Source organism: Erythrolamprus reginae, chromosome 3, assembly GCF_031021105.1.
Source record: "Erythrolamprus reginae isolate rEryReg1 chromosome 3, rEryReg1.hap1, whole genome shotgun sequence".
NCBI classification, from domain to species: domain Eukaryota; kingdom Metazoa; phylum Chordata; class Lepidosauria; order Squamata; family Dipsadidae; genus Erythrolamprus; species Erythrolamprus reginae.
The window spans coordinates 244,469,840-244,494,443 of NC_091952.1; the positions used below are offsets into that span (position 1 = coordinate 244,469,840).

The following is a 24,604-nucleotide window of genomic DNA, read 5'->3' on the forward strand; positions in this document are numbered from 1 at the left end:
AAAAGTGAGAGGATGGAGTTCCACCTTGCCCTCCCAAATACTTTAGCAGGACATGTTGTGTCTCATTAACCTGGAATCTTGGATAATGCATCATTAACCTTGAACCAGCAACCTGGAATTAAGGAGAATCTTCCTAACAGTGAGGACAATCACCCAACGGAGCAGCTTTCCTTCAGACATTGTGGGTCTTTCATTAGTGGAGGTTTTTAAGGAGACTGGACAGTCACTTGCCTGAAATGGTGTAGGATAGGGGTTGGCAAACCTAAACACTCCAAGATCCATTTGGATCCATTTCCCCACAAAAAAGAAAACACCTGGAGCCACAAAATGCCTGACTAAAATTTTAAAATCCTGGGGCACACCACCAACTAAAATGACACAAAATGACACCGTAAGACACTCTCCTCTATTTTTCCATCCATCTCCTCCCCACCCGTGTGTGTGTATACACGCTCTTGAACCATTTCCAAAACAGGTGAGGGCTGGGGGGGGTTTCTCTCTTATTCTTTGGGTGCTTTTTATCATATGCTTTAAATCAAGAGTCACTTCTCTCTCTCTTTTGTTTCTCTCTCTTTCCTCTCATTCTCTGTCTCAATCATTTTCTTATTTCTCTTTTTTCCTCCCCTTTTTGCTCATTTCTCTCTCTCTCCCTTCCTCTCCTTTTCTCTCTCTTTCTCTTGCTTGCTTTCTTTCTCTCTCTCTCTTGCTTTTTCTCTCTCTCACTCTTGCTTTCTCTCTGTTTCTCCGTACTGAAGGAGCGGGTCCAGCAGTCACATGGTTGCTCATGTCCAATCCGGTGGAACTGAGCCTAGTATTAAAAAAGCTTGCCGGATCCGCCCCTTCCCCAGAATTCGCTCAGTTCGCATATCCTGCGGTTGTATTGTGATAGCTCGTTCAACATTCTAACACCTTCCCTTCGATCTTTCCTTCAAAAAGTAGTAAGATTTATTGTCTTTATTTAATTACTTGCACTAATTGCGCCAGCCGTTTAAAAGAAAAAAAGTAAAAAAGCGGCTCGGTTTTTTTCCTTGGGAGAAGTTGCGGTTTCGTTTTCCCCCGGCGGTTTTGCCGGTTACGATTCCTGCGGCCGCTTGTGGATTCTTCTAATCCCTTGGCCTGGAGGTCTTGGTGCAAGTATTTATCCATTGAAATATTGATTATTTATTGTATTTAAATATTTAAGGGCTTATAAAATACCTCCTGCGGAGTGAGACGCCTTTTAGTCTCCTGGACTTAGTCGATCGCTTTTCCCTTAAGAAATTCTCCGGAGCGATCTTTTCGGCGCGAAGGCCTTCGCGCCCTTTTTTAAATATCTAGGCCTCTTGTGTTGGCCTTCTGCCAGCCGCGTAGGCCTCAGTCCACCGCATGGATCCGGGAGCGGGCCTTGGGGGTCCCAGGCTAAATTCTCCACCGGCTAAGCCTCCAACCAGAGTGCCTTGGTTTACTTAATTACAAAGTTTAGGGAGGCTGGCCCCGCTGGATTTGGGGGCACGAACTCTGGGTTTGCCCAGATTGTCCTCACGTCTCAGCAGCTTCGAGGCCTCGAAGCAGGATCCATTCCTCTTGGGAAGTCCTTGAATTCTTCTCCTTATAATTCAGTTATTGGCTCAGCCTTGTCTTCTGTTAATTGTCAGACTATGGCTACTTTTCCCAAGAGAGGCACAACTAAAGGTCCCAGAGAGGCCAGGCCTACAGGCGATGAGATTACTAGTATCCCCCAGGCCTCTTCCTCCTCTTCTCCAGGGGCCCGCCCCTCGACCAAGGTCACCAGGGCCGAGAAGAGAAGGGACCTAGCCCTACAAAAAATCCATGACAAATCAGCAAAACGTTTGAAAGTGCAGGCCCAAGTAATCAGTAGTCAAGACCCACCAGAGGCCTCTAGTCTGCCTCCTTCTGGGGTCCCTGTGTTATCTCTGGATGAGCCAAACCTAGACAGACCCCAACCTAACCTATGGGGCATAGGTCCAGAGGAACCAGATATTATTGAAGATTCCCCCCAGCCAGGATCCTCCCAGGCCTTTAGGGATTCTTCTGCCATTTCTGCTGATATTTCCAGTTTACCTCCTGAGTTCCAATCTATTTTTGCTGTGTTGTCCAAAGCCATTGATGCCAAACTCTCCACCATCAATGAGCTTCCTTTACCTCTTCCTCCTTCTCGTTCCTCCCGCCCCTTGGGTTCTTCCCCAGCGGTCAGACCTCCTATTCAGGATGATTCAGAATCCTCCCAGGATGAATATGAGGATGTAGAGGAGGATGAAGACCCTTTTCAGGGCTTATCAGAGGATGAGGAATCCCAAATAAAAGTCCCTCCTCCAATTACTATTTTTCCTTCTCAACTATTCAAATCTCTCCTCCTCAAAGCTAGAATTTCTACGGGATTAGCGGCCCAGGAGAAACAAGCCTCCACTTCCACTGATCCCCCGGAGGAGAATTTACCTTACTTCACAGAGGAACAGGAGGATAACGAGGTAATTCCTATGCCTAAATTATTTAAAGATGCCTTACTCAAACAATGGGATTTTCCAGCCTCTGGCCTTAACCCCTCCACCAAGGACAGGAAGTTGTATAAACTTTCCTCTTCCTATGAAGAGCTTCTAGCTTTTCCCAAACCAGATGAACCTGTCAAGATTCTCCACTCAGCAGCGGCTGTGCCAGGCGAGGCGGAGGAAGTCCTCCGCCCAGAGGACAAGCGCATCGAGCAAATGCTCAAAAGAGGATTCACCGCTGATTCCTGGGCCATTAAAAGTTCTGCAGCGGCCTCCTTCTTCTCCAGAGCCATGCTGCTGTGGCTTCGCCAACTTCAACAGCACATTCCTCCCGATGACTTGAGAGGTCAACAAGACTTCAACAAGGTCTTTGCAGCTGCCCAGTACGTGGCTGACGCCACCTTGCAATCTACTAGATTTTCTGCTAAGTCTATTGCAGCCTCCACAACGGCAAGAAGACTCCTATGGATTCGCCCTTGGCAAGCGGGAGTTCGCCAAAAGTGGCAGTTATCCCAGGGCCCCTTAAAGCGCGACCTTCTCTTCGGTGATCTTCTGGATCCACTCCTCACGGAGACCACGGACAAGAAGAAGGTTTTGGGTCCAACCACGAAAAAGGTTACCAAAACGCAGTCCTTTCGTCGCCCAGGGCGCCAGCAAGATCAAGCGGCTTCCTATCAGAGATCTCCAGGTCAGTATTCCCCCCGCTTTCGTTCCCAAGGTAGGAACTCCAGGGGTAGAGGGTTTCGTTTCCAAAGGGGAGCTTCCTCTAACAGGGCTTCAAAGAAACCTAGATGGTAATCTTGCCTCCATTCCCATAGGGGGTCGCCTAGCTCATTTCGCCTCTAATTGGCGTCTCACCTCCAAGGACCCTTGGGTCATTGACACTGTTCAAACAGGCCTTCTTTTAGAATTTGTTTCTCCTCCCCCTAAACGTTTTATTTCCTGCCCTTCTCCCAGGTCATCCTCTGATTGTAACCGTATGGAGGAGGCCATTTCTCATCTTTTGTCCATCAGAGCCATTCAACCGGTCCCTTCCGGTCAGAAGGGCCTAGGTTTTTACTCCATTCTATTTATGGTTCCAAAGTCCTCCGGAGGTTGGAGAGCCATTTTGGATTTAAAGAAACTAAACCTATTCATCAGATATAGGAAGTTTAAGATGCACTCCTTGTCTTCTATTTTGGCCGCCATTCACTCGGGAGATTTCATGGTCTCCTTAGACCTCACTGAGGCCTACCTTCACATTCCTATAGCCAAATGCCATAGAAAATTTTTACGTTTTTCCTTTCAAGGCAGGCATTTCCAGTATAGGGCGATGCCATTTGGCCTTTCCTCGGCCCCTCGGGTCTTTACAAAGCTCTTGGGGTCCCTGGCGGCCTATATCCGGGCATCTCCCATCCACATTTTATGTTATCTTGATGATATTTTAATTCATGGGCACTCCCTAGAGAGAGTGAAAACAGACCTTTCTGTCACCATGTCAGTCCTTCAGGACCATGGATTTTCCATCAACTTTGATAAAAGTCACCTCCAACCTTCCACTTCCATTTCTCACCTGGGATCCATTATTGATTCAAAATCCTCCCAGGTTTTTCTCTCTCCCGAGAGAAAACTCAGTATAGTGGAGTTAATTTCTAATATTTTATCTAATCCTTCAGTATCCATAGTTACTCTATCTTCCCTTTTGGGGAAGATGGTGTCATGCATAGGCATCATTCCCTGGGCTCGCCTTCATGCTAGGGAACTCCAGTGGCTACTGTTGCCTTTTCAGAGATCGGGGCACAGCAACTCAAATCGACGCATTGTCATCCCACTGAGTGTTCGCAGATCCTTCAAGTGGTGGAAGTCTCCGGCCATGGACAGAGGATCCCCGTTCAGGTGCCCGGATCAATTTGTCATCACCACAGATGCCAGTCTATCGGGATGGGGCGCCCACGCCCAGGGGATGATAGCCCAGGGCACGTGGTCCCCGGAGGAAGCTTCCAGGCCAATCAATTGGCTAGAGTTAAGAGCCGTTTCCCTGGCTCTGAAGCATTTCTCTCCTCGCATTCCCAACCGGCACGTTCTCATTCTCACCGACAACATTGCCACAAAAAGCCATATCTGCAGACAGGGGGGCACGAGATCCAAGGCTCTCATGAGGGAGGCCCTCAAGTTGGGCCTTTGGGCGGAAAAACATCTCCAGTCGCTCCTAGCCGATCACATCTCGGGGAGTCTCAACGTCCAGGCGGATTGGCTATCCCGAGCAACGATAGACCCAGGAGAGTGGAACCTCCACCAAGACCTGTTCCATCAAATCACCCTCAGATTCGGCCTACCAGTCCTGGATCTCTTCGCGACCAATGCGAACGCCCAACTCCCTCGCTTCTATTCCAGATTTCCATCCCCGGGAGCGGAAGCAATCAATGCCCTCCGGAGTCCATGGCCTCCAGGCCTACTCTACGCATTTCCTCCAATTCCAATCCTCCCGGACGTGATTCACAAGGTCCTCACCGAGAGGGCCCGAGTAATCTTAATCGCCCCTCATTGGCCCCGCCGGCCCTGGTTCGCGGATCTCCAACAGCTGTCCGTCCAGGACCCTTGGCGACTCCCCGTTTCGGGGGATATGCTGCGGCAGGGGGCCTCTTTCCATCCAGACCCGGAGTGGTTCCACCTCACCGCCTGGCTGTTATCAGGAGAGATTTAGAACTGCGTGGTCATGACCCCGATTCAGTGGAGGTCATTTTAAAGGCCAGGAGGGGTTCGACCAATCGAATCTACGACCACACGTGGTCCAAGTTTCACCAGTGGTGTCTACAGGAAGGTCTCTCCCCTCTGTGCATCCCCATTCACAGAATTATTTCCTTCCTTATGCAAGGCTTCCATAAAGGACTTTCCACCAGCACCCTCCGGCGTCATCTGGCAGCCATTTCATCTGTCCTAGGGGGTCCCCGCAGACAGCCTCTCCGATCCTTCCCTGAAGTTCAGGAATTCCTCAAGGGCATAGCCAACCTCAGACCTTCCAAGGTCCACAGGTATCCATCCTGGGATTTGCCACGGGTTCTCCATTCCCTCACGCAGGCACCATACGAACCCCTAAAATCGGCATCCCTCAGGTACCTATCCTTTAAGGTAGCCTTCCTGGTGGCTATTACCTCTGCCCGGCGCATTTCGGAGCTGGCGGCCCTCTCAATCAGGCAGGACCTTTGTCAATTCCATCAGGACAAGGTAGTCTTGCGACTGGACCCTACCTTCTTACCCAAGGTCAGTTCCATGTTCCACAGATCTCAGGATATTGTCCTACCTTCCTTCTGCCTCCAACGAGACCATCCCTTGGCAATTAGATGGCACACCCTGGATCTCACCAGAGCGCTGAGAATATATATCCAACGCACAGGACCCTTTCGGAGGTCAGAAGCACTTTTTGTAGCCTATCATCCCAGAGTCATGGGGGCCAAAGTGTCTTCAACAGTAATAGGCCGTTGGATCAGAGGGACTATATCTAAGGCCTATGAGTCGGCCTCCCTCTCAGTTCCAAGGAACATCACTGCGCATTCCACCAGGAGCGCAGCCACCTCGGCCGCTTGGGCGACTCAAGCCCCGTTGGAGGAGGTCTGCAAAGCAGCCACTTGGGCCTCGCCAAATTCCTTCATCAGGCACTACAAAATTGATTCTTACGCTTCAGCGGACGCTGCCTTCGGCAGAAGGGTACTCCAATCCGTTATCTCACACGATAGCAAGCTAATCCCACCCTAGGGACCATCTATTGGGTATGTCCCATGTGACTGCTGGACCCGCTCCTTCAGTACGGAGAATAGGCGTTGATTGCTTACCTGAACGCCTCTTCTCGTACGGTGAGCGGGTACAGCAGTCACTTCCCGCCCTTGTATGTGTCTTCTTTACCTTTCTATATCTTTCTTCCTCTAACAATGAGAGTTGAACACTACAGAGCTTCACAACTGAGCCTAGTCTATGGATTCGCGAATTCTGGGGAAGGGGCGGATCCGGCAAGCTTTTTTAATACTAGGCTCAGTTCCACCGGATTGGACATGAGCAACCATGTGACTGCTGTACCCGCTCACCGTACGAGAAGAGGCGTTCAGGTAAGCAATCAACGCCTATTCTCTCTTTTCTTTCTCTCTCTTGCTTTCTCTCTCTCTCTCTCTTTCTCTCTCCCTTGCTTTCTTTCTTTCGTTCTTTCTCTCTCTCTCAGAAAAAAGTTGCAAGACCGGAACCTGAGCTTCCTTCTTCGCCGCACACCTGACCATGTTTCGCGGCACACTAGTGTGCCATGGCACACTGGTTGAAAAACACTGGTCTAGAAGACCTCCAAGGTCCCCTCCAACTCTGTTAGTGTTCTATATTCATTCCCCCATGGGTCCAGGCTAGCAAAAGAATGCTGCAAATTTGAAATGTTTTTGTTCATTTGTTTCAGCAATTAAAGTCACATAGGATGGAGCTCTTGAGGCATAGACATGTACATCTCCTATTCTGGATTCCCTGCCCCCTGCGAAATAAAATAAAATTAATATGATTGGCAACCGTAAATCTAACTTTATTTATGAATCTTGGCATCCTGCTTTCGGATTATTTCATAGGCATGTGCTTTTCTTGATACATCCTTCCTCTCTGCCCTTCCCTCTCTCTCCCTCTCAACACACACACAACACACACACTTACTCACTCGCTCACAAACACACTTCATTTTCTTAGAAATAAGATAAACAGAATTCATAGCTGGTTTTTATTCTGCGTATTCTGCGTATTCTGAACTGTTACCGCATCAGTAAGTTCCATTATACCTTGGTTTGTGTTTCCTTGAATGACAGCTTGGGTTGTTTTTAAAATCATTCTCTTAAAGTGAACTGAGAACAAGGGAAGTCAGCTCTACCAAGGAAGTCCTGTCAAGTAGGTAACCTTCCCCAACGTGGCGCCCCCTACAGATAATCTTGAGATATTATGGCCATGATGGCTTTTCAGGAAGACTGTTTCTTCTCCAACTTTGATTCTCTTGATCTGTACAGATAATTCTCAACTTTCGACCACAGTTGAGCCCAAAATTTCTCCTGATTAAGTGGGAGTTTTGCCCCATTTTTACAACCTTTCTTGCCATGAATCACTGCAGTTGATAAGTTAGTAACTCGGTTGTTAAGTGAATCTGGCTTCCCACATTGACTTTCACCTGTCAAAATATTGAAAAGGGAGAATCAAATGACCTTTGGGACACAGCAACAGTCATAAGTATGAAGCAGTTTCCAAGCATTTAAATCTTGATCAAATCGTCACTACAATCCTAACTATGAAAAATGGTCATAAGCCACTGTTTTCAGTGCCATTGTAACTTTGAATGACCTGTTGTAAGTTGAGGACTACTTGTATTGGGCCCAATGCAGCAAGATGCAGTTCAAAGGTGAGAAAAGGAAGGTCCTGCTCTTAGGCTTGTAAAAGACCAGATTACTTACGGGACCACCTTCTGCCACATGAATCCCAGCGGCCGGTTAGGTCCCACAGATTTGGCCTTCTCCAGGTCCCGTCAACTAGACAATGTCGTCTGGCGAGGCCTGGGGGAAGAGCCTTCTCTGTGGCGGCCCCGGCCCTCTGGAATCAGCTCCCTCCAGAGATTTGCACTGCCCCCACCCTCCTCGCCTTCCGCAAGAGTCTCAAGACTCACTTATGTTGCCAGGCCTGGGGCCATTAGATCAAGACTCCCCTGGTTACTAATTGTGATGTATGATTGTGATTGAATTGGCTGACTAATTTTACTATATTGGGTTTTTGGCTTGTAGTTTTTAATTAATTAGGTTTGTTTATATGCACTGTTTTATATTATGTCTTGTGAGCCGCCCCGAGTTTTCGGAGAAGGGCGGCATACAAATCAAAAGAATGAATGAATGAATGCCCAGTCTATAAAAGCCTGCTCTTAGGCTTTTGCTAGTCCAGTCTAGCAAAACATCAATGGAGAAGCAAAATAACAGCTCTCAAAAGAAGCCATCATGGCTGCATAAAGAACTTTCTGACCAATTGAAAGACAAAAAAGAACGTATAAAAAGTGGAAATAGGAGCAAATAACTAAGGCAGAATATCAGTAGATAGCCTAAGCCTGTAAAGATGAAATGAAGAAAGCTAAGGTTTATTTATTTATTGTTAGAATTGGAAGGGACCATGCGGGTCATCAAGTCCAACCCCCTGCCTAAGCAGGAACCCTATAGCATCTTAGCCAAATGGCAGTCCAATTTCCTCTTAAAAATGTCCAGAGTATTGGAGTTCACAACGTCCGCTGGTAGGTTGTTCCACTGGTTGATCGTTCTGACCGTCAAGAAGTTCTTCCTTATTTCCAGGTTGAATCTCTCCTTGGTCAGCTTCCAGCCGTTGTTCCTCGTCCGGCCCTCTGGTGCCCTGGAGAATAAAGTGATCCCCTCCTCTCTGTGGCAACACCTCGTATACCTGTAGACTGCTATCATGTCCGCTCTGACCCTCCTTTTCTCTAGGCTATCCATGCCCAGTTCCCTCTTCGTAAGTCTTGGTTTCTAGACCCCTGATCATTTTGGTTGCTCTTTTCTGCACCTTCTCCAGAGTTTCAATGTCTTTTTTGAAGTGTGATGAACAGAACTGAACACAGTACACAGTAGATTCACAATGAGCAAAGGCTTGCAACAAAAGTAAAAAAATAACCCCAAAAAAGCTTCTTCCAACATGTTAAAAGCAAGAAAAACAGTCAAGGAAACAATTGGTCCATTGCTGGGAGAAAGGCGCCAACACAGTTCTAGGCTGCATAAACAGAGGGGTAGAATCAAGACCACATGAAGTATTAAATACCACTTTATAAGACTTTGATAAGGCCGCACTTGAAATACTGCATTCACTTTTGGCTGTCAAGATGTAAAAAGCATGTTGAGACTCTAGAAAGAGTGCAGAGAAGAGCAACAAAGATGATTAAGGGACTGGAGGCTAAAACATTTGAAAGAACGGTTGCAGGAACTGGGCATGTCTAATTTAGAGAAAAGAGGGACTAGGGGAGACCTGATATCAGTCTTACAATATGCCACAAGGAAGAGGGAGTCAAGCTATTCTCCAAAGCACATGAAAGGTCAAGAAGCAATGGATGGAAACTGATGAGGAAATAAGGAGAAATTTCCTGACAGCGAGAACAATTAATCAATGGAACAACTTGCCTCCAGAAGTTGTGAATGCTCCAAAACTGGAGGCTTCAGTTACTGATCTGAAATGGTATAGGGTCTCCTGCTTGAATATTGGCTTGCTCTAGAAGACTACCCTTTGACTCCATTATTCTGTATTTAAAAGAAATGCAGGCATTTCCAGCATTCTTGCATTTGAGCTAGCCAAATGATCTGAAAAGTACTGTCATCCATTCATAGGTACGGGGGGGGGGGGGGGGGAAGAGGAGGATGGAGAGAAGTTTTCCGAAACGGACTTTCTTGCTCTACAATTCAGTCCCTGTCATTGCAAAGACACTTCCTCCCTTTCCGTTGACTCTGGTTTTGACACCTATGTAACTTCTAGCACATGTGACCATTTTACAATCACTCATTCTTCAAAGCATGACTCAGGGCAGTAGTGGTTAACTCTACTCCAGCCTCAGAAAAATGCAACTGTTTCTTCAGCTGCACATCCTAAATTCTCTGAATTTACCTGTTTCGTTTCATTCATTCATTCATTCATTCATTCATTCATTCATTCATTCATTCATTCACTGCCCTACTTCCAAAGGACTCTAGGCGGCAAAACCTGAAACCTGATTGGATGTGTTACAATGTTTTACTTAATTATATTTATATCCAGCCTTTATTATGTTTACAAATATACTGGAGATGTGGGACATATCCAATACACCTTCTCCTCCTATTTTTCCCCTAACAACCCTGCGAGGTGAATTGGACTGAGAGAGGCAGTGACCGGCCCAAGGTCATTCAGCTGGCTTTCACGGCTAAGGCAGGGTTTGGACTCACAGTTTACACCAGAAATGCTCAGCAGAATATACATTTCCATGCGGAGTCTTCATACATAATATTTGTTCTTTGTGGTAGGGGAGGCCAGACCAAAAGGGAGATATGGCCCCTTCCTCTGTACCTCTTTTCTTCCTTTTTCTCTCTTTCTCTTTCCTTCCTTCCTTTCTTATTTGTTAGTTTCCATGTTTCCTTTCTTCCTTTGGTTTCTTCCTTTCTTGGTTCCATGTTTATTTCCTTTTTCCCTTCCTTGTTTTTATGTTTCCTTCCTTCTTTGTTTCCTTCTTTGTTTCTATATCCATTTCCTTTTTTCCTTCCTTGTTTCTATGTTTCCTCCCTTCCTCCCTTCGTTTCATGGTTTGTTTCCTTCTTTCTTTGTTTCTCCTTCCCTCCCTCTTGGGATTCCCAAGAGGAAGAAAAGATTTCACTTGTCAAATCCCAAAACTAAAGGGCTTCTTTACTTCCGAGTCTGCGGAGAGGGGCAGCATACAAATCTAATTAATAATAATAATATTATTATTATTATTATTATTATTATTATTATTATTATTATTATTATTCGCGCAAGGAAGGGTGGCTTTGTTCTTTGCCAAGAGTTAACAAAAACTTTAATTTAATTTAATTTATTGAACTTTTAAGCCACCCAACTCCTTGCGGACTCTGGGCTTGAGATTTTCTTGCCACCTTTCCACCCTGTGTTTATCACTTTATATTTCTTACCCACCTTGGTTTAACTCAGTGTTTCTCAATTATTTTCTGTTACACACACACCACCCCCAGGAAGAAGTGGACATTTTACACACACACACCCAACTCTCCGCTGGGACGATTGTTTGCAATATTCAGCACATTTTCACTGAAAGAACTCAAGCAGCTTATCAGCATGATTTTTTCACATGTAATGTGCTTAGATGACGCCTTATATTATTTGGCTTCATGCTGTTCGCTGCCAACATTTTTAGACACAGTAAACATATCGGTCTTTCCTCGTCTCCCACCGTAGTCACAGCAAAGCCAAGCGCTACATATGCTTTGTCATATTTCCTCCTCTTAGCTTTCTGGAGACTTACATTTGTCTCATTATCTCCGTCTCTCTCCTCCTTTCTTCTCCACTGCAGCTGGAAGGAGAGTCCAGCATGGGTTATTAACCAATCCCATTGGTAGAGACTGAGTAAAAAATTTACATAATTATTAGGCACCGCCCCCACACTGCTCCCATGAGCCCAGTTTTAAAAACTCAGTCACAGTGTAGAGACGTACTGAGTTTTGCTCTAGGAGCAATGATATGTAAATAAATCTGTCTTTTACCTGTTTAATGTTTTTTCTTTTGTCTCCTTACAGGAAACGAAGACAAGGAGGACAGATGGGGTTGCTACCCTCCGCGGGCAGCAATCCCCAACGCTCTCCTCAGGGGTCGCTTCCCTCCGAGGGAACTTCCCCGAAAAGGAGCACCCAGCCTGGGGTCCCTGGCCTCCGTGGCCAGACCAGGGCTGTGAGCCAAAGGTGGGGGGGTCCGCCCCCCCCACTGGGAGGCTCAGGAGCGCTCGTGGAAAAGCTCCGGGAGGACGGAGCAGCGCTCATCAGCTGTTCGGCGGCCGGGGAGACCGCCGCGAGCCGCCGCGAGTCGCCGCTAGGGACGCTGAAGCGCCCGACGGGCTGGGAAGCCCCCCCCCCGCCGTTGCAGAGGCACAGGGACAGCCGAAAAGCCGAAGAAGCGGCTGAGGCTTGGCGGGGACGCGGCGAAGAGCGGCCAGATGCCCGGGGCGGCCATACGAAGCCGCGAGCGGCATGGGCAGCGCCATATTGGGGCCGCTTTGAGCGCGATTCCCCTATTGGCGCCAACCGGAAGGACTTCCGGCAGCTGCTTGGCGCGAAGAGGCCATGGACCTCAGGGCGCAGGCGCAGAGCCTCTGAGAGGCGAGACGCCATTTTAAAAGCTGAATTTGGTGACGAAGCATTTTATTCTGGCTACCGAGGAGTCTTTGGATTGCAAAGGAGCTAAATTGACAATGGAGGACAAGCCTAGCAGCGAGAAGACTGCATCCCCGGCCAGGCCAAAGGACAAGCCTAAGGGGAAGGCTAAAGATAAGTCCAAGTCCTCACATTCCCCTGCTTCAGCCTCTTCTCTCAAGGAGGCTGAAAAACGCATCAAGGCCCTTGAGCAAAAATTGGAAGCGGCCTTGCATAGCTCCCCAGCAGCGGTCCCTCTGACTCAGAGGCAGGCCTTCACACCAGACCCAATGACTCCCTTGTCACCACTTGGCCTATCTGGGGCTAGACAGGAAGACTGGTCCCCAGACCAACCATTTACTGCTATGCCACCTGTGCCCCCTTCTCCAGCCCCTTCATGGACCAGGCCTGGGTCATCAGGACACCCCAGGAGAGATCCACAAGGGCCATCAGCCACGTTCACGCCCACAGCGGCAGGGCTGAGGACACAGGCGGGTACTTGGCAAGACATGCCACCGGATTTGCAGGAATTAATTGCAAATGTATATTCGCAGGGCATAGCGACTGGAGCCCACCAGTATGCCCCAGTACCAACACAAGCACCAAGAAATGTGTGGTCAGCACCGCCCCCCTCGGGTTTGGGGTCCCTTTCAGAAGAACCACTATTGGGGGAGGACAGTGAGAAAGAATATGACTTCTCTGAGGATGAGGCTCCCCCAGAGCAACCAACCCCTGCAGGCTTGTTTAAGCCAAATCTGTTTCGAACACTGCTATTTAAGGCCAAGCAGGTAATGAACTTACCTGGGACGGCCAAAGCAGCTGAAGAGGCAGGCAAGACCTCAACTACTCTCCTCAGGGAGCCCCAGCCCGAGTCGGACCATTTCCCAGCATCGCATATCTTCGTGGAAGGGGTCAAGAAGCCTTGGCAGTACCCGGCAGCGGCCCAGGGACCGTCCAATTTAGAGCGCAAATTTTATACCTTCGATGAGGAGGTTGAAAAATTGCTCGAGTACCCCCCAATTGATGAACCAGTTGTAACCTTGGTCTCCAGCGCCCTGGTTCCCTCGGAGACAGGAGAAAACCTGAAACCAGAGGAGAGGAAGGCAGAGACACTGCTGCGGAAGATCCACCAGATGGCTAGCTGGGGATTCAGGGCAGCAGCAGCGGCATCCTTCCTGAATAGGGCATCCCTGCTGTGGCTCCAGGAGATGCAATCTCGCTTGGGCCCGGACGAGGGCAGACTTCGCCAGGATCTGAGTAAGCTGCAGGCGGCAGCTGAATTCTCCGCGGATGCCACCTTGCATGCAGCCAAGTTCTCCAGCAGGGGGATGGCCACTGCCCTATCAGCCCGTCGCTTGCTGTGGTTGAGGAACTGGCCAGCGGACCTGAAGTCCAAGTGGCGGTTGGCATCGGCACCATTCCAGGGTGCGACACTCTTTGGCGATATCTTGAACAAGGTCCTCGTGGAGGACAAAGACAAGAGGAAAGTTCTTCCCAGGTCGGGCAGAAGGCAGGATCGGAGGTCCACCCCTTATGCGAGGCGACAACAGCCACGATGGGATAACTCTGCCAACACGACACAGCAGCAAAGGCCCTTCAACCAGGGTCAATTCACGCAGCACACCTACAGAAGCGACCGGGGGTCGTTCCAGGACCGACTCAGGGGATACCAACAATCCCGGCGGCCCTTTCGGGGGGGCAACCACCGAGGTTTCCGCCGATCCAAATGACTTGCCCAGCCAGCTGCCGATCGGGGGGAAACTGCAGCACTTCAGTGCCTCCTGGCGCAGCACGTCTTCCGATCAGTGGGTCATCGCCACAGTGTCGGGAGGTCTACGGCTGGAGTTCGTTGGGCGGCCCCCCAATCGAGTTATACACTGTCCAACGCTCCGAGACCCTCGGAAGAGACTACAACTACAAGAGGAAATTTCACATTTACTGGAGATCCAGGCCATAGAACCGGTACCGCCCCAGGAGAGGGGCAGAGGCTTCTATTCAAGGATCTTCATCGTACCCAAAACATCAGGAGGCTGCAGGTTAATCCTCAACCTCAAACAACTAAACATCTTCATCAAATACCGGAGATTTCATATGCACTCCCTACAGACCATCCTAGCCTCCATCAGGTCTCGCGACCTTCTGACTTCTATCGACTTGAAAGAGGCGTATCTTCATGTACCCATACACCCGGAGCACCGAAAATACCTGCGCTTCTGCTCCGAGGGAGTGCACTTCCAATACAGAGCTATGCCATTCGGCCTTTCCTCCGCCCCACGAACCTTTACCAAGCTTCTGGATGCTCTGACGGCCCACCTGCGAGGGCACGCCATAAGGTTGATGGCATACCTGGACGACATCATTATTTTGTCCAGGTCCCAAGTGCAGGCGAGGCAGGATCTGGTTCAGACCATGCAAACACTGGAAGACCATGGCTTCACCATAAACATGGAAAAGAGCCAACTGACACCCAGAACCAGGCTCCAACATCTGGGGGCCATTATAGACACCCAAACCAATACGGTGTCACTCTCCCCAGAGAGGCTAGAGAACATCCAGCGTCTCATCGCCAGCCTCAGCCAACACAGAAGGGTTCCCCTATCGCTACTTTCAAAGGTTCTGGGAACCCTGGTGTCGGCCATCGGAATCGTTCCGTGGGCCAGGCACCATATTCGGACCTTGCAGTGGTTCTTACTGCCAGCTCAGAGGACAAAGGTCAGCCACTCCCATCGGCAAATTACCTCGGGAGGTCAAGGAGTCCCTAAAATGGTGGAAGTCGCAGGCAATTCGCAAGGGATCGCCATTCCACATACAGGACAAAGTCATCCTTACCACAGACGCAAGTCTTTATGGTTGGGGAGCGCACATAGGCCATCACATGGCGCAGGGCATCTGGACACCTACAGACTTAAGCCCCATAAACATCAACTTCCTCGAGCTCAGGGCAGTCCACTTAGCCCTTCGGACTTTCCTACCGTTCGTACTGAACAGGCATGTCTTGATTTTAACAGACAACGTGGCGACCAGAGCCCACCTGAACCACCAAGGGGGCACGAGGTCGCAACGCCTTATGGAGGAGTCCAACGAGCTGTTCAGCTGGGCCGAGGCACATCTAGCCTCTCTGTCTGCGGAACACATCGCTGGGGATATCAACACGCAGGCGGACTGGCTCAGCAGGACCACCTTGGATCCATCAGAATGGAGGTTGGATCCAGAAATCTTCCAACAGATGTCTCACAGGTTCGGGGAACCTTCGGTGGACCTGTTCGCTACTCGGCAGAACGCTCAGACACCGAGGTTTTACTCGCGCTTTCCGGAACTGGGAGCGGAAGGGGTCAACGCCTTACTGACACCATGGCCAGCCGGTCTGCTTTACGCATTCCCTCCAGTGAACCTGATTCCAAGGGTGGTGGAGAAGATTCTGAGGGAGCGGGCGGAGGTGCTGATGATAGCACCGCATTGGCCACGTCGTCCGTGGTTCGCCGACCTGACAGCTATGTCCAGGTCACCACCATGGAGGATTCCGGACCACGTCATCTCCCTCAGCCAGGGGTCCCTGCAACATCCGGATCCCCAATGGCTACAACTAACCGTATGGCACTTGAGCGGCACAGACTGAGACATCTAGAGTTGCCGGAGAAGGTCATTGACACAATTCAGGCCGCAAGGCGCCCTTCAACTTCGCGGATTTACCAGGCGTCGTGGGCGGCCTTCTGCAGGTTTTGCGACAGGGCAGGCAGGAATCCCAGAGATGCTTCCGTAATTACGGTATTGGAATTCCTCCAGTCAGGGATAGATCGGGGATTAGCCCCCAACACCCTGAGGAGACAGGTAGCGGCACTCGCCACCATGGTCCAGACTTCAGAAGCTCGATCTCTAGCCTACCATCCACTAGTTAGAGACTTCATTCGAGGTGCTACAAACAAACACGCACCTCCGGTTAGGAGGTTTCCATCTTGGGACCTCACACTAGTGCTAAAAGCGCTCACGAAACCACCTTTTGAGCCATTAAGGACGATCCCCCTAAGGATCCTTTCCATAAAAACGGCCTTTCTAGTGGCAATCACGTCGGCACGCAGAGTTTCCGAGCTTTCAGCCCTTTCTGTGAGGCCGGACTTGTGTATATTCCATCCCGACAGGGTGGTGCTCCGTCTGGATCCCACCTTTATTCCAAAGGTGAATACACAGTTTCATAGAAAGCAGGAGTTGATCCTGCCGGACTTTTGCACGCATGGAAACCACCCTTCCGAACTACGTTGGCATAAGGTTGATGTCAGAAGAGCCTTAAAAATATATATTAGGCGAACTGAACCGTTCAGGAAATCAGAGAAACTGTTTGTCTCATTCTCTCAACATCACATGGGACTTGGAATCTCAGCCAAATCCATTAGTCGTTGGCTGAAGGATTGTATCACAGAGGCCTATAGAGCGGGTGGACACACCGTTCCAGCAGGGCTAACGGCCCACTCGACCAGGAGTGCAGCCGCATCGGCGGCCTGGTCCACGCAGGCTTCTATCGATGACATTTGTAGAGCAGCTACCTGGGCAGCACCATCTACGTTTATTAAACATTATAAGTTGGATTCGTTTGCTTCAGCGGAGGCTGCATTCGGCAGGCGTGTACTACAGAGAGTTTGTGCATCTCCAACGTCCCTTTCAAGACCTTCTCCCTCCCATGGACCTTAAACTTTGGCATATCCCATGCTGGACTCTCCTTCCAGCTGCAGTGGAGAAGAACCGTTGTACCTACCTGAACGGTCTTCTCGATGCACTGGAAGGAGAGTCCAAACCCACCCGGCATGTTGAGTTCAAGGGTCGCCGGAGATGGGAGTTTATAGTTATGTTCTGGCAATAAAATTTGGTTATCCTCTTACATAGTTTTTTCGTTTTTAAAACTGGGCTCATGGGAGCAGTGTGGGGGCGGTGCCTAATAATTATGTAAATTTTTTACTCAGTCTCTACCAATGGGATTGGTTAATAACCCATGCTGGACTCTCCTTCCAGTGCATCGAGAAGACCGTTCAGGTAGGTACAACGGTTCTTTTCACCCCTGCTAAATATTTTTCTATGGTGTCTCTTAAGGTTTCTTATACGCACTTCATATCTCTTACTCTGTGCTATTGTTAGGTGCAAAATACCCCTACTTCCCATGGCAAAAAAAAGCATGTTCCCAGGGGTAACATGCCCCCCCTGACATTGCTCTGTGCACCCTCCGGGGGAGGGGCACCCAGTATTTGAGAAACACATATTTGTCGTTTGGCGGGGCCCAGGGGAAAAGCCTTCTCTGTGGCGGCCCCGGCCCTCTGGAACCAACTCCCCCCGGAGATCAGAATTGCCCCCACCCTCCTTGCCTTTCGTAAGCTCCTTAAAACCCACCTCTGTCGTCAGGCATGGGGGAATTGAGACATTCCCTTCCCCCTAGGCTTATAAAATTTATGCATGGTATGTCTGTATGTATGATTGGTTTCTTAAATTAGGGTTTTTAAATTAACTTAAATATTAGATTTGTTTATATTGTCTTATTATTGTTGTTAGCCGCCCCGAGTCTACGGAGAGAGGAGGAATACAAATTAAATAAATAAATAAATAAATAAATAAATAAACTGAGATATTCTTTCCCCCTAGGCATTTACAATTTATGCATGTTATGTTTGTTTGTAGGGATGTTTGGTTTTCCAATAAGGGTTTTTTAGTTGTTTTAGTATTGGATTTATATGATGTATTTTATTAGTGTTGTTAGCCGCCCCGAGTCTACGGAGAGGGGCGGCATACAAATCCAATAAATAAATAAATAAACACAGGGTTAGCTGAAGATTTGGGAGGTCCCTTCAGTGACCTTCAAAGAAACTGTGAGACTGTTTCACTCAATACCGTTGATGAATCAAGACTTCTGCCAACAAGATAGCATCTCTCATTAACCAAAGGCGGAAATTAATAAATGGCTGCAAATGTCTTGAGAGCTATATTTACATGCCGGCATCTAAACCCGTTGTACCTCGGGGGTGAAGTGCAAGTTCGCTATCCAGACATTTAAAGAGAACTTGCAGATGAGAGTATCAATCCACATATATAGCCAACCGCCAACATTTGAAACCTCTTGGTGGCATTTCGGACGACGTTCTATTATTTCTTTTCTGGCAAATGTGCTTGAACTTTCTTGATTTATATCATCAAGAGTCAGAATGCAGTTTTTAAAAACTAGATAGATGTGAGTCAGCAGTGTGATAACACTGCCCCAACGGCAACGGAGGTTCTATCAACAGAAGTGTAATTTCTAAATTATGGCACATAATAGTTAGATTAATTATAGCATAATCAGCATACTATTTTAGGAGTGTGCCCAAATCTGGATGCCACGTTTTAGGGGAAAATGGGGAGGAACTGTGCAACAATGCAGAATAGAAATTTGGATATGAATTGGAGCTTTGAGTTCTAGTCTCACTTTAAGTGTGAAAGCTGCTTGGGTGACTTTGGGCTTGTTACTAGGAGGCTGTGAGTTCTAGTCCCATCTTGGTAATAATAATAATAATAATAATAATAATAATAATAATAATAATAATAATAATTGCGATGTCAATGGATCATTGACATCGCAATCCCAGGAGACAGCAGAATTGAGGAAAAGCAGCTAGAGAAATTAGTGAAATACGAAGATCTAAAAATCGAGCTGCAACGACTCTGGAATAAGCCAATGAAATTGGTCCCAGTGGTACTTGGCACACTGGGCGCAGTACCAAAGGATCTCAGCAGACATTTGAAAACCATCGGAATTGACAAAATCTCCATCTGTCAATTGCAAAAGGCTGCTTTACTGGGATCGTCAAACATAATTCGCCGCTACATCACGCAGTCCTAGGTGCTTGGGAAGCACCCGACTGGTGATGTAATACAAAATCCAGCATAGTGATGTCGTTTGCTGTGTTGTACTATAATAATAATTATTATTATTATTTATTAGATTTGTATGAAATGAAAGCCAGATGGAATTAGAGGATAAAGAGGACACAGAATTTTATAAAATTTGGGAGAACTGGTATAAATAAGTTGGAACACACACAAAGAATCTAAATAATAAATAACAATACACAGGATTCTATGGGTGATGAAAGACAATAAGAATAAATAAACTAAAAGTGAAGAGCATAATAGATCTACGATAGTAATACATAATGCTGTAGCACGCATACATATTTTTTTTTCTTTCTTTTTTTTCCTTTTCTTTCTTAGGCTATGTTATATTGTTAGCAACTCTGCCGGCGAAAACGTAGCTCTATTTTTGCCGCAGAAAGCTGTCGCAGCCAAAAACGGAGCCTGGGATGGCCATGCTCAGCCCTCCTGAGCTCCATTTTTGCCGGCAGAAGCACCACAGGCTGGTCCTTTGCTGTTCCATGACTGCTCTGTAGACCAGATCTAAGGCCTCCATGAGTCAGATTTGGCCCACAGACCTTGAGCTTGACACCCTTTCTCTAAAATCTCAGCAAGCAATTGATACGAGTTCAGGAAGATCTGAAAATTGAATGCTACAACTATGTGAGAAGTGCCACCTCTATTGATATCGGCGAACAATCTTGAGAGACAGTAGGAAGTGTCACAGCCAGGAGAACAGTAGGATGGTTCTCAACTAAGTCCACAGCAACTTCTCAGAAGGGACCTGTCAAGGTTGCAGGTAATATTCCGAACTAAATCAGAGTCTGAGTCAAAGTCCTCCTCAAAGTACCAATGTATTTCCGGAGCCATCCTGGCACCCACGTGGTTGGTAAATCCACAGTAACTGAATTTAAACATGCCTGGCATAAACAGATCCACCCTAAGATAAAATTCAGGAAATCGTATAAGGGCAGACTGGATGGACCATGAGGTCTTTTTCTGCCGTCAGTCTTCTCTGTTTCTATCTCTGTTGTTAAGTGAGACATGTGTAAGGGGGAGTTTTGTCCCAGTTTACAACCTTTCTTGCTTCAGTTGTTAAGGGGATCACTGCAGTTAATAAGTTAGTAACTCATTTGTTAGGTGAATTTGTCTCCCCATTGACTTTAATTTAATCCTGTTGTTCTGTTCATCTGTACATCTCTTTCATAGTGCAAAACATGGGGAAAAAAGTGCTGTTTTCTCTGGTAGGTGTTGTGGTTGGCTCTGGCCCAGCTCCTGCCCCAGGGAATGTGGAGGTGGATTCAGGGGAAACTTCAATATGTCATAGATCTGTTTTATTGCCGACAGAGGCAGGTAGTTCAATTTCCTCAGACGAAGAAGAAGGTGGGAGTGACTTGGAAGAGGGGGGCTTGGCACACAGCCCAGGAAGTCAATCTCCATTATCTTCGGTTGATTCGGATGCGGAAGTCTTGGACCCACGCAGGCAGTGTTCCCTCTAATTTTTTTTTTTGGGGGGGGGGCGGAAAAGTATAGTGTCTGAGCAGCAGTCCCTTTGGGACTGGGCGGCACAGAAATAATAAATAAATAAACAAACAAACAAACAAATAAAAAACCCACCTTATTTTGCCGCAGAGAATTTCAAAATAAAATACTGTACTGTGTGTCTATAACAGTGAGCTCATAATAGGGCAACTCTATCAATATCAAAATGCCACTTAAATAGTTGAGCTAGCTTCAAACTAGATTTTGATTTTCTTTCTCTCTTCCTTACTCCCATTCTTTTTATTTCTCTTTTCCTTCCTCTCTTTTTTCTATCTGTTTCTCTCTCTTCCTCTCTTCCTCTCTCTCTCTTTCCCTCTCGGCTTCTGGGCAGGTTTGGAAAACTCTGAGTTGATGATGATTTTTAAGTGAGCGATTGCTCACTGCTCAGCTTAGAGGGAACTATGCACGCAGGCGCAGAGTTATGCGTAGAAAAGACCAATTGAGGGCATATTACAGGAGATAAGAGAGGCCACCTGTGTTTGGGTGGGGCTCCAGTAATTAGAGCTGCTGATATAAATAGCAGTGTGTGGGTTTGGCTGTTGTGGAAGAATATGTGATCGTTGTGCTTCCGGACTGCCTTGCTGTCTCTGGACTTTGTTGATTTTTCACGACTTTGAAACCAAAGCAGAGCAAAGTGTGTGTGTGTTTCACTTCGTGGAAGAAGAAGGGCTGTGACGTTTCTTCACAACTGCAAGCTAAGTACTTGCAGTTGTGATTAAGGGACTTGTACATACTACCAGATTGTTTTGGGATGAGTGCTCTTTGCAATACAAAAAGAGTGCTTTGTTTCTTTTGAATTTTGGGATAAAGAACATTGTTTTGAATTTTCAAACGTGTGTGTGTCTGAAATTTGTACCCTTGAATTTTCGGGAGGCTCCTATCAGAGAGCGCGACAGAACAGTAGGCAACAAACCTATGTTTTTCTTATAAAAATTATTCCATTCTGTGGTTTTGTTTCCATGTTATAAATTCAATTTGGATACTGGCAGATTATTGTGCATGTTAGCTTCTGCTACATGGGACAGAAATGTTTTCTTTCCCTAGATTGCCTCCTGTACATCTCTTTCATAGTGCAAAACCTGGGGAAAAAGTGCTGTTTTCTCTGGTAGATAAACAAAACAAACATGAGGCTCAAGCATCACAAGTATAGGTGCCACGCTGCCCTTTCTTCGCTGGGAGAGCTTCAGGCCTGACTGTAATATCTAAGCTCTTTTTGTTGCGAAACTGGTGATAGATTTTTTTTTCCTCTTATTGTTATTTATTTATATAATTAATTCCTTTTTTTAAATTTTATAGTGTTGACTCAAAATAAGAGAAAGGATGCCTTACAGACGACCACTAACCGAACTTGAAGAGCTAGACAACACCTCTTCTGAGGATGACGTCACACAAGGAAACGTGTCTGAAGAGGAGGATCACATCAGCGATGGGGACTAGTGTTGGGCGAACTGAGCTTGCAAACTTCAGGTTCATGACGAATTTTGCAAAGTTCGGCATGCCGAACCCGAACCCAAAATTTTTAAAAAGTTCGGGTTCGGCGTTTGCTCGAGCACCGTGAAGCCCCGCCGCCCGGGAGACGAATGGGGAATCCCATCGTGGGATTCCAGGGGCGGGGCTTTGATGTCATGGGAGGAAGGAGTCTCCGCCCCCGGAATCCCATTGTGGGATTCTCCACCTCCTTTTGCCCGAACAGCAGCAGCACTGCTGCGGCGTCCTATTCCGTAAAAATAAACAAGGAGGTGGGGAATTCCCCACTTCCTTGTTTATTTTTATGGAAAAGGACGCCGCAGCAGCGCTGCTGCTGTTCAGGTTCGGCGATCTTACCTGAACTTCACGACAAAGTTCGGGTGAGTTCGCCAAACCCGAACTTCGTTGGGTTCGCCCAACACTAATGGGGACAGCAATTATGAAAACTCCGGTTCAGAAGGGAAAGACCAAGAACCAGATACCCATAATCCTGATGCGGAGGGAATCCCTTCAAAAAACAGGGGTGTCACTTGGTTTTTAGAAAATAACTATAATGGTAGATTGTCTGCTGCAAATGTTATTAGATGTACTGCTGGTCGCACCAGATTTGCTATATCAAGAGCATCTGATATAATATCAACGTTCCTGTTCCTAAATTTTACTTACAGATGTCATAATAAAAATGTCCAACATTGGGGGAAAACAAATTTATGGTGCTAATTGGGAAACAATAGATACAACAACCCTGCATTGGCTTGCTTCTTTTAGCAGGGGTGTACACGGTGAATCTTGCAGAACTTTATGGCATTCACAATCCGGCCACCATGTATTTCAGAGCCACAATGTTTCTGGAAAGATTTTATGAGATTTCCAGAGTATTGAGGTTTGATGACAAAAAAGACAGAATTCAAAGAAAGGCTACAGATAAACTTGCGCCAATTAGAAATCTTTGGAACAAATGGGAAAATTCTTCCAACATTATACAATGTAGATGACTTAACTGTTGATGAGGAAGTGGTGGGTTTCAGAGGGAGGTGCCCATTTAGGCAGTATTTACCAAGTAAACCTGCAAAGTATGGAGTAAAAATATAGACCCTATAACAGCTCTTATGTTTATAATGCGCAGGTGTCTTAAAGGTCTAAAAAACAAGAAACCCCAATATATAAAAAACATACATACAGTCATATCATGCACAAAAATTATATAGGCAGGGGGAGATGTTTCAGTTCCCCCACGCTTGCCGACAGAGGTGGGTTTTAAGGAGTTTATGAAAGGCAAGGAGGGTGGGGGCAGTTCTAATCTCTGGAGGGAGCTGATTCCAGAGGGTCAGAGCCATCACAGAGAAGGCTCTTCCTCTGGGTCCCGCCAAATGACATTGTTTAGTTGACGGGACCGGGAGGAGACCAACTCTGTGGGACCTAACCGGTCGCTGGGATTCGTGCGGCAGAAGACGGTCTCGTAGAGACCCTGGTCCGGTGCCATGAAGGGCTTTATAGGTGATGACCAACATGTGGTTATGGATTTGACATATGGGCTGCAAGGTCAAAATGTAACCTGTGACCATTTTTTTACATTTTATAATCTGGGACAGATGTTACTGAAAAGAAAAGTCACCATGTTGGGCACTGTTAGGAAGAACACCAAAAGAGAAGTACTTAGTTCTACTTTTTATTTCACTGATGATATACAACAGTTGTATCTTGTGTTCCCAAAAAAAACAAACAAATCATTTTGATGAGCACCTTGCATCACAATAATAAAATTAGCGAAAGACAAGACAAAAAGGCAGAAATGATATTACATTACAATGCCACAAAAGGAGCAATTGGATACATTGGATCAAGCAATATCCACATACACGTGTAAACGTAAAACAAACTGGTGGCCCATGACAATTTTTTATAACATTCTCGATGTTTTGGCATATAATTCATTTGTATTATGGAGAGAAATAGACCCAAATCGGAAAAAAGAATAAGCTCTATAAAACAAGATTATTCATAGAAGAATTAGGTACATCTCTGATTAGGCCATATATGGAAGCCAGAAAAAATAATCCCAGAGGTGAAGTAGCAGCCCATTGCCCACCAGCATGGTCAGCAAACAAACCCCACACCCTCCACCAGCAGTGCTACCAGCATAAAACGGAAGAGATGCGGCTTATGTCCATCTTCATGTGATAATAAAACTTATATTACTTGTATTTGTTGTAAAAGACATACAGTGATCCCCCGCTCGTTGCGAGGGTTCCGTTCCAGGACCCCCCGCAACGAGCGGGTTTTCGCGAAGTAGCGCTGCGGAAGTAAAAACACCATCTGCGCATGTGCAGATGGTGTTTTTACTTCCGCAGCGCT

General features: G+C 47.1%; 1 long non-coding RNA gene across 1 annotated transcript in view; it reads left to right on the forward strand.

The window, feature by feature from the left end:
• LOC139165997 (uncharacterized) overlaps nt 1-22,423 on the forward strand; it is a 153,827-nt gene extending 131,404 nt beyond the window's left edge. Inside the window, exon 5 of the long non-coding RNA XR_011558862.1 lies at nt 22,079-22,423. This is a non-coding gene — a long non-coding RNA (uncharacterized lncRNA). The remainder of the gene's footprint in view (nt 1-22,078) is intronic.
• The last annotated feature ends 2,181 nt before the right edge of the window (nt 22,424-24,604 follow it).